General features: G+C 40.2%; 1 protein-coding gene and 1 pseudogene across 9 annotated transcripts in view; one reads left to right on the plus strand and one right to left on the minus strand.

Moving 5' to 3' along the window:
* The window catches only part of ART3 (ADP-ribosyltransferase 3 (inactive)), a 106,485-nt gene that overhangs the window by 79,837 nt on the left and 15,364 nt on the right, over window positions 1-11,284 (minus strand). The gene's annotated exons all lie outside the window — the stretch shown is intronic.
* LOC108532491 (40S ribosomal protein S15a pseudogene) lies at window positions 10,814-11,284 on the plus strand (annotated as a pseudogene). Its single transcript, XR_001886466.1, has one exon. The product of XR_001886466.1 is annotated as a 40S ribosomal protein S15a pseudogene (transcript).

Consider the following 11,284-nt stretch of genomic DNA (forward strand, 5'->3'; position numbering starts at 1 on the left):
CGTGGTCTCGATCTCCTGACCTTGTGATCTGCCCGCCTCAGCCTCCCAAAGTGCTGGGATTACAGGCGTGAGCCACCGCGCCCGGCCCCTGGATAGTTTTAAGACCTGAATCTGGCTGGGTGGGGTAGCTCACGCCTGTAATCCCAGCACTTTGGGAGGCCGAGGCGGGCAGATCACCTGAGGTCAGAAGTTCAAGACCAGGCTGCCTAACATGGTGAAATCCCGTTTCTACTAAAAATACAAAAAATTAGCTGAGTGTAGAGGCACGCACCTGTAATCCCAGCTACTAGGGAGGCTGAGGCAGGAGAATCGCTTGAACCTGGGAGGCAGAGGTTGCAGTAAGCCAAGATCATGCCATTGCACTCCAGCTTGGGAAACAAGAGCGAAACTCCACCTCAAAAAAAAAAAAAAAAAAAAAAACTTGAATCTAATCTTTAATCTTTGACTACTTACACTGATTTTCTTTAAGTCTCTTTAAAATAAAATTCACATAGTTGGCTGAGCATGGTGGCTCACACCTATAATCTGAGCACTTTGGGAGACCGACATAGGTGAATGGCTTGAGCCTAGGAGTTCAAGACCAGCTTGGGCAACACGGCAAAAATTCATCTCTATAAATAATATGAAAATTAGCTGGGTATGGTGGCACACGCCTGTAGTCTCAGCTACTTGGGAAGCTGAGGTGGACAGATCACTTGAGTCCGGGAGGTTGAGGCTGCAGTCAGCTGTGATCACATCACTGCACTCCAGCCTGGGCAAAAGCCTGACTCAAAAAAAAATTCACAGAGTTAAGGCTGCATGATAAATTGGTATTTGTAAGAAGTATATTAAATATTACTGGCCAGTACATTATTATTGAGAAGAAAACATATACCTAAAGTTCTTCATAGCAAAATAAATATATGAAATATGAAAATTAACATATTTGAGCCAAGATCCTCCCCACCTTGGTACCTTGCACATACTATTCTCTCTGTCCATTTCTTCACTAAGCTAACGCCTACTAATTACTTAGGTCTCAGCTTAAATGACATTTTCTCCAAGAAACCATCCCTTCAGTTTCAATTAGATCAGGTGTCCTATTTATTTATTTCCATAACACTATTTTTCTATCATACCACTTACTGCCATTGTAATTAATGAATTATTTCTGTGCCTAATATCTGCTCTCTCATAAGTGTAAAAGAAAGCCATTGTAGTCCAGGCCAACAGTACAGTTTCTGGTGCATATCAGAATCTATTGAACGGCAATATAAACTAAGGGAAAAGGAATTTACAGCAGATGAATGACATAAGGGAATGTACAGTAATAGGAAGTATAAAGTGATTTTTAGGAATCATAATTAGATTCGTTTGGTTGGAAGGATGAAAGACATGAAAATATAGATAAACAACCTTGAACTTTACTCTGTACAAAATGGGGATTCAACAAATGTCTGTGAAGAAGAGAGTGACCCTATCAAAGTCATTGGAAAATATTCTGGGAATTGCATGAATGGTTGATTGAAAGTGAGAAAGACTGGAGAAGGAAAATCAGTTCGGATTTGTGCAATAGCTGCAATAGCTCAGGTCTGTATTTCCAAAACTTCAAGGCATTCTCATATCATCTTTACAATTTTTTTAAACATTTCTCTGTTTGATCTTCATTATATTTTTAGTATAATGGTGTATAATACAATTTTTAGTATAGTGGTATATTCATTATATACCACTTTATTTTACATATATTAGCATGAAAAGTAAACTTTCATTACTATACATGTGAAATGATAATACATGCCATGGAAATAAAATGTAACGATAAAACAAAATACAATGAAAAAAATAATATTCCCCCTGATTTAATTAATCAGAGGGATTGAAGTTAAGAAAAGAATAATTCACTGATACTAAATGTTATTATCAATGTACATGGTAGTGTCCCACGTTTTGGAAAATACTAGTGTGAAAAGTATGGGGCTGGCTCTGCAATAAGTTAAACAGAATTATAGTAATTATATATTACTATATAATCCATTAATTCCATTCCTAGGTATATACTCAAAAGAACTGAAACAGCTCTTTAAACAAAAACTGGTACACAAATGTTCGTAGCAGCATTACTCACAACACTCAGAAAGCAGAAACAACCCAAATATCCATCAACTAGTGAATGCATAAAATGTGGTATACACACACAATAGATATTCAGCCATAAAAAGGAATGAAGTACTGATACATGCTACAACATGGATGAACCTTGAAAACATGCTAAGTAAAAAAAGCCAGACAAAAGGGACCACATATTGTATGATTCCATTTTATAGGAAATATCTAGAGTAGGCAAAAACCATAAAAACAGAAAGCAAATTAGTTGACTGGGGCTTGGGGGAGGTGTTAATGAGAAGTAACTACTTAATGAGTATGGGGTTTCTGGATGATGAAAATGTTCAGGAACTAAATTATGGTGATGGCTTCACAGCACTGTGAAAGTATTTAATTCCACTGAATCATACTCTTTTAAATGGTTAAAATGGTAAATTTTATGTTATTTGTATTTTACTATCATAAAAAGAAGAAGGGCTAAACCAAGGTGATATTGGTAAGAGTAGAAATATAATGACAAGCACACTCTACAAAAAGAATCAAGACAGTGATAGATTGGACTTGAAAGTTGAAGCTGCGGCCGGGCATGGTGGCTTACACCTGTAATCCTAGCACTTTGGGAAGCCGAGGCGGGTGGATCACGAGGTCAGGAGTTCGAGACCAGACTGACAAACATGGTCAAACCCCGTCTCTACTAACGATACAAAAAATCAGCTGGGTATGGTGGTGCATGCCTGTAATCCCAGCTACTCAGGAGGCTGAAGCAGGAGAATCACTTGAACGCGGGAGGCGGAGGTTGCAGTAAGCCGAGATTGCATCATTGCACTCCAGCCTGGGCTACATAGAGTGAGACTCCATATCAAAAAAAAGAAAGTTGAAGCTGAGAAAAAGAAACAAAGAACATGTTAAGGATTTGAATCTAACTTTAAAACAAGAGAAGAAACAAGGGAAAAAGGCTGAACTTTTGATGTCTGAAAGAATAGTTCTGTCACTAACAGAAATAGAGATATGAGGGGGAAGATGTAGTTTAGCAGAAAATACTGCAGATTCGATTTTAAATACATGGAACTTAAGATGCCAAACACCCACAGTGACTTAAAATTTCAGGACTGTTTCCTCTAATTAGCCAAGAAGAGCTTTCAAACAAATGGAGTAGTTTTGGATAATACTATTAGAAAAGGAAAGATTATACTTAATTATTTTTGGCTACTGAGTACGGAACCTAATATGCCCACATGGAATTAATATACCTCTTTGTATCTGTTTCTGAAAAGATTTTCATAGCCAACAATTATAAATCTTTATGATAGGGACAGCACATTCTGTGGATTATAAATAGTACACACACAAAAAAACTGTTTGGGTTTTTTTTTTGGAGAAGGGATGAATGAGGCAATATTAGTTGCTTCTTCTTGCCTTGTCTGCAAATTTTATTTATCAGAAACTGGTAATGAAATTGAGCAAGCCTGAGATTAACACATAACACTGAAACCATAGTTTCATTTAAGTACCTAAGAAGAATATGTCCTAAAACTCCTGGCACCATAAGTACAGATGTATTCATAGTTCCTTGGTGCTGCTCAATAAACTGCTACTAAATTGGAAATGCCCTAATGTGAGTTATCTCTATACAATAAATCCTGACTTAGCATTCTTCTTCAAATTGTTCACAAACTGTCAATAACAGGTTGAAGAAAACTGAATGATAACGAGAGGTGACAACACGCTAGTAGCCCTCGCTCTCAATGCCTCCTTGGCCTCAGCGTCCACTCTGGCGATGCTTGACGAGCCCTTCAGCCCGCCGCAAGCACTGTGGGAGCCCCTCTCTGGGCTGGCCGAGGCCAGAGCCAGCTCCCTCTGCTTGCGGGGAGGTGTGGAGGGAGAGGCATGGGTGGGAACTGGGGCTGTGCAGGGTGCTCTCCGGCCAGCGCCAGTTCCAGGTGGGAGTGGGCTCGGCAGGCCCTGCACTGGGAGCACCGACCGGCGCTGAGGGCCCCAGGCAGTGAGGGGCTTAGCAACCAGGCTAGCAGTTGCAGATGTGCGCCGGGTTCCCCAGCACTGCCAGCCCTCTAGCACTGCGCTCAACTTCTCGCTGGGCCTCAGCTGCCTCCCTGCGGGGCAGGGCTTGGGACCTGCAGCTCGCCAAGCCCAAGCCTCCCCCACCCAACACCGTGGGCTCCTGTGTGGCCCTAGCCTCCCTGAGGAGGGCTGCCCCTGCGCCATGGCACCTGTTCCCATTGACCACCCCAGGGCTGAGGGGTGCAGGTATGTGGTGCAGGGCTGGCAGGCAGCTCTGCCTATAGCCCAGTGTGGGATCCACTAGGTGAAGCCAGCTGGGCTCCTGAGTCTAGTGGGGACTTGGAGAACCTTTATGTCTAGCTAAGGGATTGTAAATACACCAATCAGCACCCTGTGTCTAGCTCAAGGTTTGTAAATGCACCAATCAGTGCTCTGTGTCTAGCTAATCTAGTAGGGACTTGGAGAACTTTTATGTCTAGCTAGAGCATTGTAAATGCACCAATCAGCACTCTGTGTCTAGTTCAGGGATTGTAAACACACCAATCAGCACCCTGTCAAAACGGTCCAATCAGCTCTCTGTAAAACGGACCAATCAGCTCTCCGTAAAACTGATCAATCAGCAGGATGTGTGTGGGGCCAGATAACGGAATAAAAGCACGCTGCCCCAGCCAGCCAGCGGCAACCCACTCGGGTCCCCTTCCATGCTGTGGAAGGTTTGTTCTTTCACTCTTTACAATAAATCTTGCTGCTGCTCACTCTTTGGGTCCATGCTGCCTTTATGAGCTGTAACACTCACCGCCAAAGTCTGCAGCTTCACTCCTGAAGCCAGCAAGACCATGAACCCACCAGGAAGAATGAACAACTCCAGACGTGCCGCCTTTAAGAGCTGTAGCATTTACCACGAAGATCTGAAGCTTCACTCCTGAAATCAGCGAGACCATGAACTCACCAGAAGAAACAAACTGCGGACACATCTGAACATCTGAAGGAAATGACTCCAGACACACCATCTTTAAGAACTGTAACACTCACCGCAAGGGTCCACGGCTTCATTCTTAAAGTCAGTGAGACCAAGAACCCACCAATTCCAGACACGATAATCTAAAATATGGAATAACATGCACTACTGAACTACATCATATCTCAAGATTCCTCTTCTCACAAGACAACCAATGATGAATCAATTAAACTTAAAACTACACATTTTCTAAAGATTTTGATTAAAAACAGAACAAAATATCACAAAATTCTAATTTATTTTGTTGAAATATCTTATTTATGGGAAGGAGAAAGAAATGCACCACACTTCCCCCAAACACATTTACTTTATTATAGTGTTCTCCAATTTTGTCTCTTCCTCCAAATGATGAAATCTGCCATATTTGTAAAAGTCCTCTCAAGTGCATGAGTTCAGAAACACTGCATAGCCTAAAATGTATCCAAACAGAAGCTATTCTGAGCCCCTCCCTCCTTCAACGCCATGATGATTGTTAGGGTCTACCACCCACTTTACCAGCACTCATTTTGCCCTCTGCTTAGGCTGGCTATGAAGGATGAGACACATGAGTAATTGAAAAGTATGTAACCAGTATTACCTAACCCTGTGAGCTCAGGGAATCTTTTGAGAGCTCAGAGTGAAAACTATGAAGGGGAAGCTTTGCCCTCCTCTCCCATACTTTCCAAGGGATATTCTGCACCAGCTGAGGGGATTCCCAGTCCACAGAAATCACTGATGTCCTCCTGCTCACTTTTTAGAAAATTTCTTCTAAGCACAACAGTTTCCAGGAAAGCATTTTTTCCTTGGTCTATGCTCATTAGTCTGTCAGGGCAGACTGTTGCTTTTTTTATGGTTGTCTTTTTTGGCCTGATGCCATAATCAGAGGCTTAAAGATAAATCAATAGCAACTGAAACAGAAACTAAAGCGGGATACTTCCTTAACTTTCATTTTCTTTCAAAACTATACTCAGATCTGTGAATTCTAGGAAAATTAATATACCATAAACCTTGCAAAAATGGAGAGAAATATATAAAAAGAGTTATCATTTAGATTTTTATTTAAATGACACATGCAGTCTTGGTTTTGGGTGAAAAAAGTAATAGTGGTCTTGCTACTGTCTCTAAAAGTTTGATTTTTTTTCTAAATGATTTTCCATGTTGATCACATTTGTCAGGTTTCTACCCTGAGCAGACCCCTCATTTAAAACAATAAGAGAAGGGTCCTTCTTTTGACTCTGCTCACCATTCACTGTTCTGATACTAATTCAATTTCATAGGTAATCTGATCCTGGGAAAGGGGTGACTTGGATACCAAAACCAATCATCCTACTCACTGAAAAAGTTCTCATTGTAAATGGATACACAGTCTTTTAATTTTCATCTTAGTCTCTTTTAGCTTTTGTTAGCAGAGTTAACTCTCTGAGAATATGCTTACCCTGGATGACTAGGAAAAATGAGAATTTCTAGACTGGAAAAACTAAGGACCAGATTTTACAGAATCCTAACAAGGCATTATCACTCTTATGAGACCACCAATCTTCCTGACTGGTTAGTTGGCTTCCCCCTTTGCCATTTTTTAATGACATTTATCTGTAATTGCACAAGCTTTCCTCTCCTGGCCACTTATTTAAGAAAGATTCACACTTTATGGCTCATCTGAGGTCTTTTTTTCTGAAGGATCTTCTGAAAACTTCTGACCTTAATGAGTACGTATAGTCTCCTATGAACCTCCACGTTATTTATTTTCCATACCACTCATTTGGTACTGATTATAAAGTTTTTCTTTTCTTTTCTTTTCTTTTGAAATGGAGTTTCACTCTTGTTGCCCAGGCTAGAGTGCAATGGTGNGGACCAATCAGCTCTCCGTAAAACTGATCAATCAGCAGGATGTGTGTGGGGCCAGATAACGGAATAAAAGCACGCTGCCCCAGCCAGCCAGCGGCAACCCACTCGGGTCCCCTTCCATGCTGTGGAAGGTTTGTTCTTTCACTCTTTACAATAAATCTTGCTGCTGCTCACTCTTTGGGTCCATGCTGCCTTTATGAGCTGTAACACTCACCGCCAAAGTCTGCAGCTTCACTCCTGAAGCCAGCAAGACCATGAACCCACCAGGAAGAATGAACAACTCCAGACGTGCCGCCTTTAAGAGCTGTAGCATTTACCACGAAGATCTGAAGCTTCACTCCTGAAATCAGCGAGACCATGAACTCACCAGAAGAAACAAACTGCGGACACATCTGAACATCTGAAGGAAATGACTCCAGACACACCATCTTTAAGAACTGTAACACTCACCGCAAGGGTCCACGGCTTCATTCTTAAAGTCAGTGAGACCAAGAACCCACCAATTCCAGACACGATAATCTAAAATATGGAATAACATGCACTACTGAACTACATCATATCTCAAGATTCCTCTTCTCACAAGACAACCAATGATGAATCAATTAAACTTAAAACTACACATTTTCTAAAGATTTTGATTAAAACAGAACAAAATATCACAAAATTCTAATTTATTTTGTTGAAATATCTTATTTATGGGAAGGAGAAAGAAATGCACCACACTTCCCCAAACACATTTACTTTATTATAGTGTTCTCCAATTTTGTCTCTTCCTCCAAATGATGAAATCTGCCATATTTGTAAAAGTCCTCTCAAGTGCATGAGTTCAGAAACACTGCATAGCCTAAAATGTATCCAAACAGAAGCTATTCTGAGCCCCTCCCTCCTTCAACGCCATGATGATTGTTAGGGTCTACCACCCACTTTACCAGCACTCATTTTGCCCTCTGCTTAGGCTGGCTATGAAGGATGAGACACATGAGTAATTGAAAAGTATGTAACCAGTATTACCTAACCCTGTGAGCTCAGGGAATCTTTTGAGAGCTCAGAGTGAAAACTATGAAGGGGAAGCTTTGCCCTCCTCTCCCATACTTTCCAAGGGATATTCTGCACCAGCTGAGGGGATTCCCAGTCCACAGAAATCACTGATGTCCTCCTGCTCACTTTTAGAAAATTTCTTCTAAGCACAACAGTTTCCAGGAAAGCATTTTTTCCTTGGTCTATGCTCATTAGTCTGTCAGGGCAGACTGTTGCTTTTTTTATGGTTGTCTTTTTTGGCCTGATGCCATAATCAGAGGCTTAAAGATAAATCAATAGCAACTGAAACAGAAACTAAAGCGGGATACTTCCTTAACTTTCATTTTCTTTCAAAACTATACTCAGATCTGTGAATTCTAGGAAAATTAATATACCATAAACCTTGCAAAATGGAGAGAAATATATAAAAGAGTTATCATTTAGATTTTATTTAAATGACACATGCAGTCTTGGTTTTGGGTGAAAAAAGTAATAGTGGTCTTGCTACTGTCTCTAAAAGTTTGATTTTTTTTCTAAATGATTTTCCATGTTGATCACATTTGTCAGGTTTCTACCCTGAGCAGACCCCTCATTTAAAACAATAAGAGAAGGGTCCTTCTTTTGACTCTGCTCACCATTCACTGTTCTGATACTAATTCAATTTCATAGGTAATCTGATCCTGGGAAAGGGGTGACTTGGATACCAAAACCAATCATCCTACTCACTGAAAAGTTCTCATTGTAAATGGATACACAGTCTTTTAATTTTCATCTTAGTCTCTTTTAGCTTTTGTTAGCAGAGTTAACTCTCTGAGAATATGCTTACCCTGGATGACTAGGAAAATGAGAATTTCTAGACTGGAAAACTAAGGACCAGATTTTACAGAATCCTAACAAGGCATTATCACTCTTATGAGACCACCAATCTTCCTGACTGGTTAGTTGGCTTCCCCTTTGCCATTTTTTAATGACATTTATCTGTAATTGCACAAGCTTTCCTCTCCTGGCCACTTATTTAAGAAAGATTCACACTTTATGGCTCATCTGAGGTCTTTTTTTCTGAAGGATCTTCTGAAAACTTCTGACCTTAATGAGTACGTATAGTCTCCTATGAACCTCCACGTTATTTATTTTCCATACCACTCATTTGGTACTGATTATAAAGTTTTTCTTTTCTTTTCTTTTCTTTTGAAATGGAGTTTCACTCTTGTTGCCCAGGCTAGAGTGCAATGGTGTGATCTCGGCTCACTACAACTTCCGCCTCCAGGGTTCAAGCGATTCTCCTGCCTCAGCCTCCTGCGTAGCTGGGATTACAGGCGCCCACCACCACGCCCGGCTAATTTTTTGTATTTTTAGTACAGACAGGGTTTCATCATGTTGGCCAGGCTGTTGTTGAACTCCTGACCTCAGGTGATCCGCCTCGGCCTCCCGAAGTGCTGGGATTACAGGCGTGAGCCACCATGCCTGGCCCATAAAGTTTCTCTTATTGATATTTATTGTTTCATAGTTTTTGGTCTTCCCAATTAGGATGTAAACCCGTCAAGGATAAATATTGGATCTTATCCCTTCTAGTATTCCCTGAGGTTAGCTTAGTTCCCTACACAAAGTGCACAGAAAATAATGAGAACAAGTCTACTTCTCCTCCTTCTTCTAACACCGTCCATGGCCACATACATAATATGCACTGAGGAGATTTGCATTTCTGCATTCATTCATTCAATGCTTAATTACAGATAAAAAGTAGTGAATAATTAAGAAGCCTTTAGGGGTACTACTCTATATTTACCAGAGTTCTTGGAATGAAGAGTCTGTCCTATAGCTAGCTGAGAATATCTGTATTGATTTTACCTACCTAAATCTAAACTAACTTCTGGGGAAATTATAGTATTCTTAAATTAAACTTGGTTCTTTAAAGCTAAGGAAAACAATAATACTCATGTCCAAATTCAGAAATCTGATGAACCAACGGAAATACTTCTTGAAATACAATCCTTGTATGGTGTTACTTAAAGTCTGTAAAGATTCATTCATCCATCCTTCTATCCAATATTTACCAAATGCCTCTCATATGCATTTTAGTTCCCTGCTCTCCTGGGCCATACATTTTAGCGTGGAGAAACAGACATTACACATAAAAAAAGAATGAACTGAATATCAGATAGTATGAAATGCCATGTAGAGAATTAAAGTCATGTCTGCTTCAGATTGTGTGACAAGAGAAGGTACAAGCCAGCTAAAATCTAAATGTCCAGAAGGAATACTCTATGTGATAAACAGGAGGAAAAGCATTCCAGATGGAGAAAACTGCCAGTCTATGGGCCACTGACTGGATTGTAGTGGTTGAGAAGGAATGATACGAGGTTGGACAAATAGGTAGCACCCAGATCATAGAGGACTTAGTAAAGCAGCTTAATTAGAAATTTGGATTTTATTCTAAGTGGAAGTTGTTTGAGGTCTTAAGCAGAAGAGTGACATGATCACTTAGGTTTTTAAAATAAAAAAGTAAGCGATCATATTCCACTGCTACATATGTACCCCACGAAATGAAAGCATATGCTCAGAAAAAAAATTACACAAAAATCTTCGTGGCAGATTTATATATAATAACTAAAATCTGAACACAATCAAGGTGTCCATCAACCAGAAACAAATTGATATGTTTGTACAATGGATTACTATTCATCAATAAAGAGAAACAAATCACTAAGTCATGCAACTACATCGATGAATCTAAGAAACATATTGAGCAAAAGATGTCTTGCGCAAAAGAGTATATACTTAAGTGGTTCTACTTATATGAAGTTCTAGAATAGGTAAAAATAATCTATGGTAAAAAAATAAAAGAGTGGCTCTTTCCGCCATCTTTCCGCACTGCCACAATGGTGCACATGAATGTCCTGGCTGATGCTCTCAAGAGCATCAACAATGCCGAAAAGAGAGGCAAACGCCAGGTGCTTATTAGGCCGTGCTCCAAAGTCATCGTCTGGTTTCTCACTGTGATGATGAAGCATGGTTACATTGGCGAATTTGAAATCATTGATGATCACAGAGCTGGGAAAATTGTTGTGAACCTTACAGGCAGGCTAAACAAGTGTGGAGTGATCAGCCCCAGATTTGATGTGCAACTCAAAGATCTAGAAAAATGGCAGAATAACCTGCTTCCATCCCGCCAGTTTGGTTTCATTGTACTGACAACCTCAGCTGGCATCATGGACCATGAAGAAGCAAGACGAAAACACACAGGAGGGAAAATCCTGGGATTCTTTTTCTAGGGATGTAATACATACATTTACCAATAAAATGCCTCATGGAAAAAAAAAA

Source organism: Rhinopithecus bieti, unplaced genomic scaffold (genome assembly GCF_001698545.2).
Source record: "Rhinopithecus bieti isolate Rb0 unplaced genomic scaffold, ASM169854v2 scaffold_8675, whole genome shotgun sequence".
In the NCBI taxonomy this organism is placed as follows: Eukaryota; Metazoa; Chordata; class Mammalia; order Primates; family Cercopithecidae; genus Rhinopithecus; species Rhinopithecus bieti.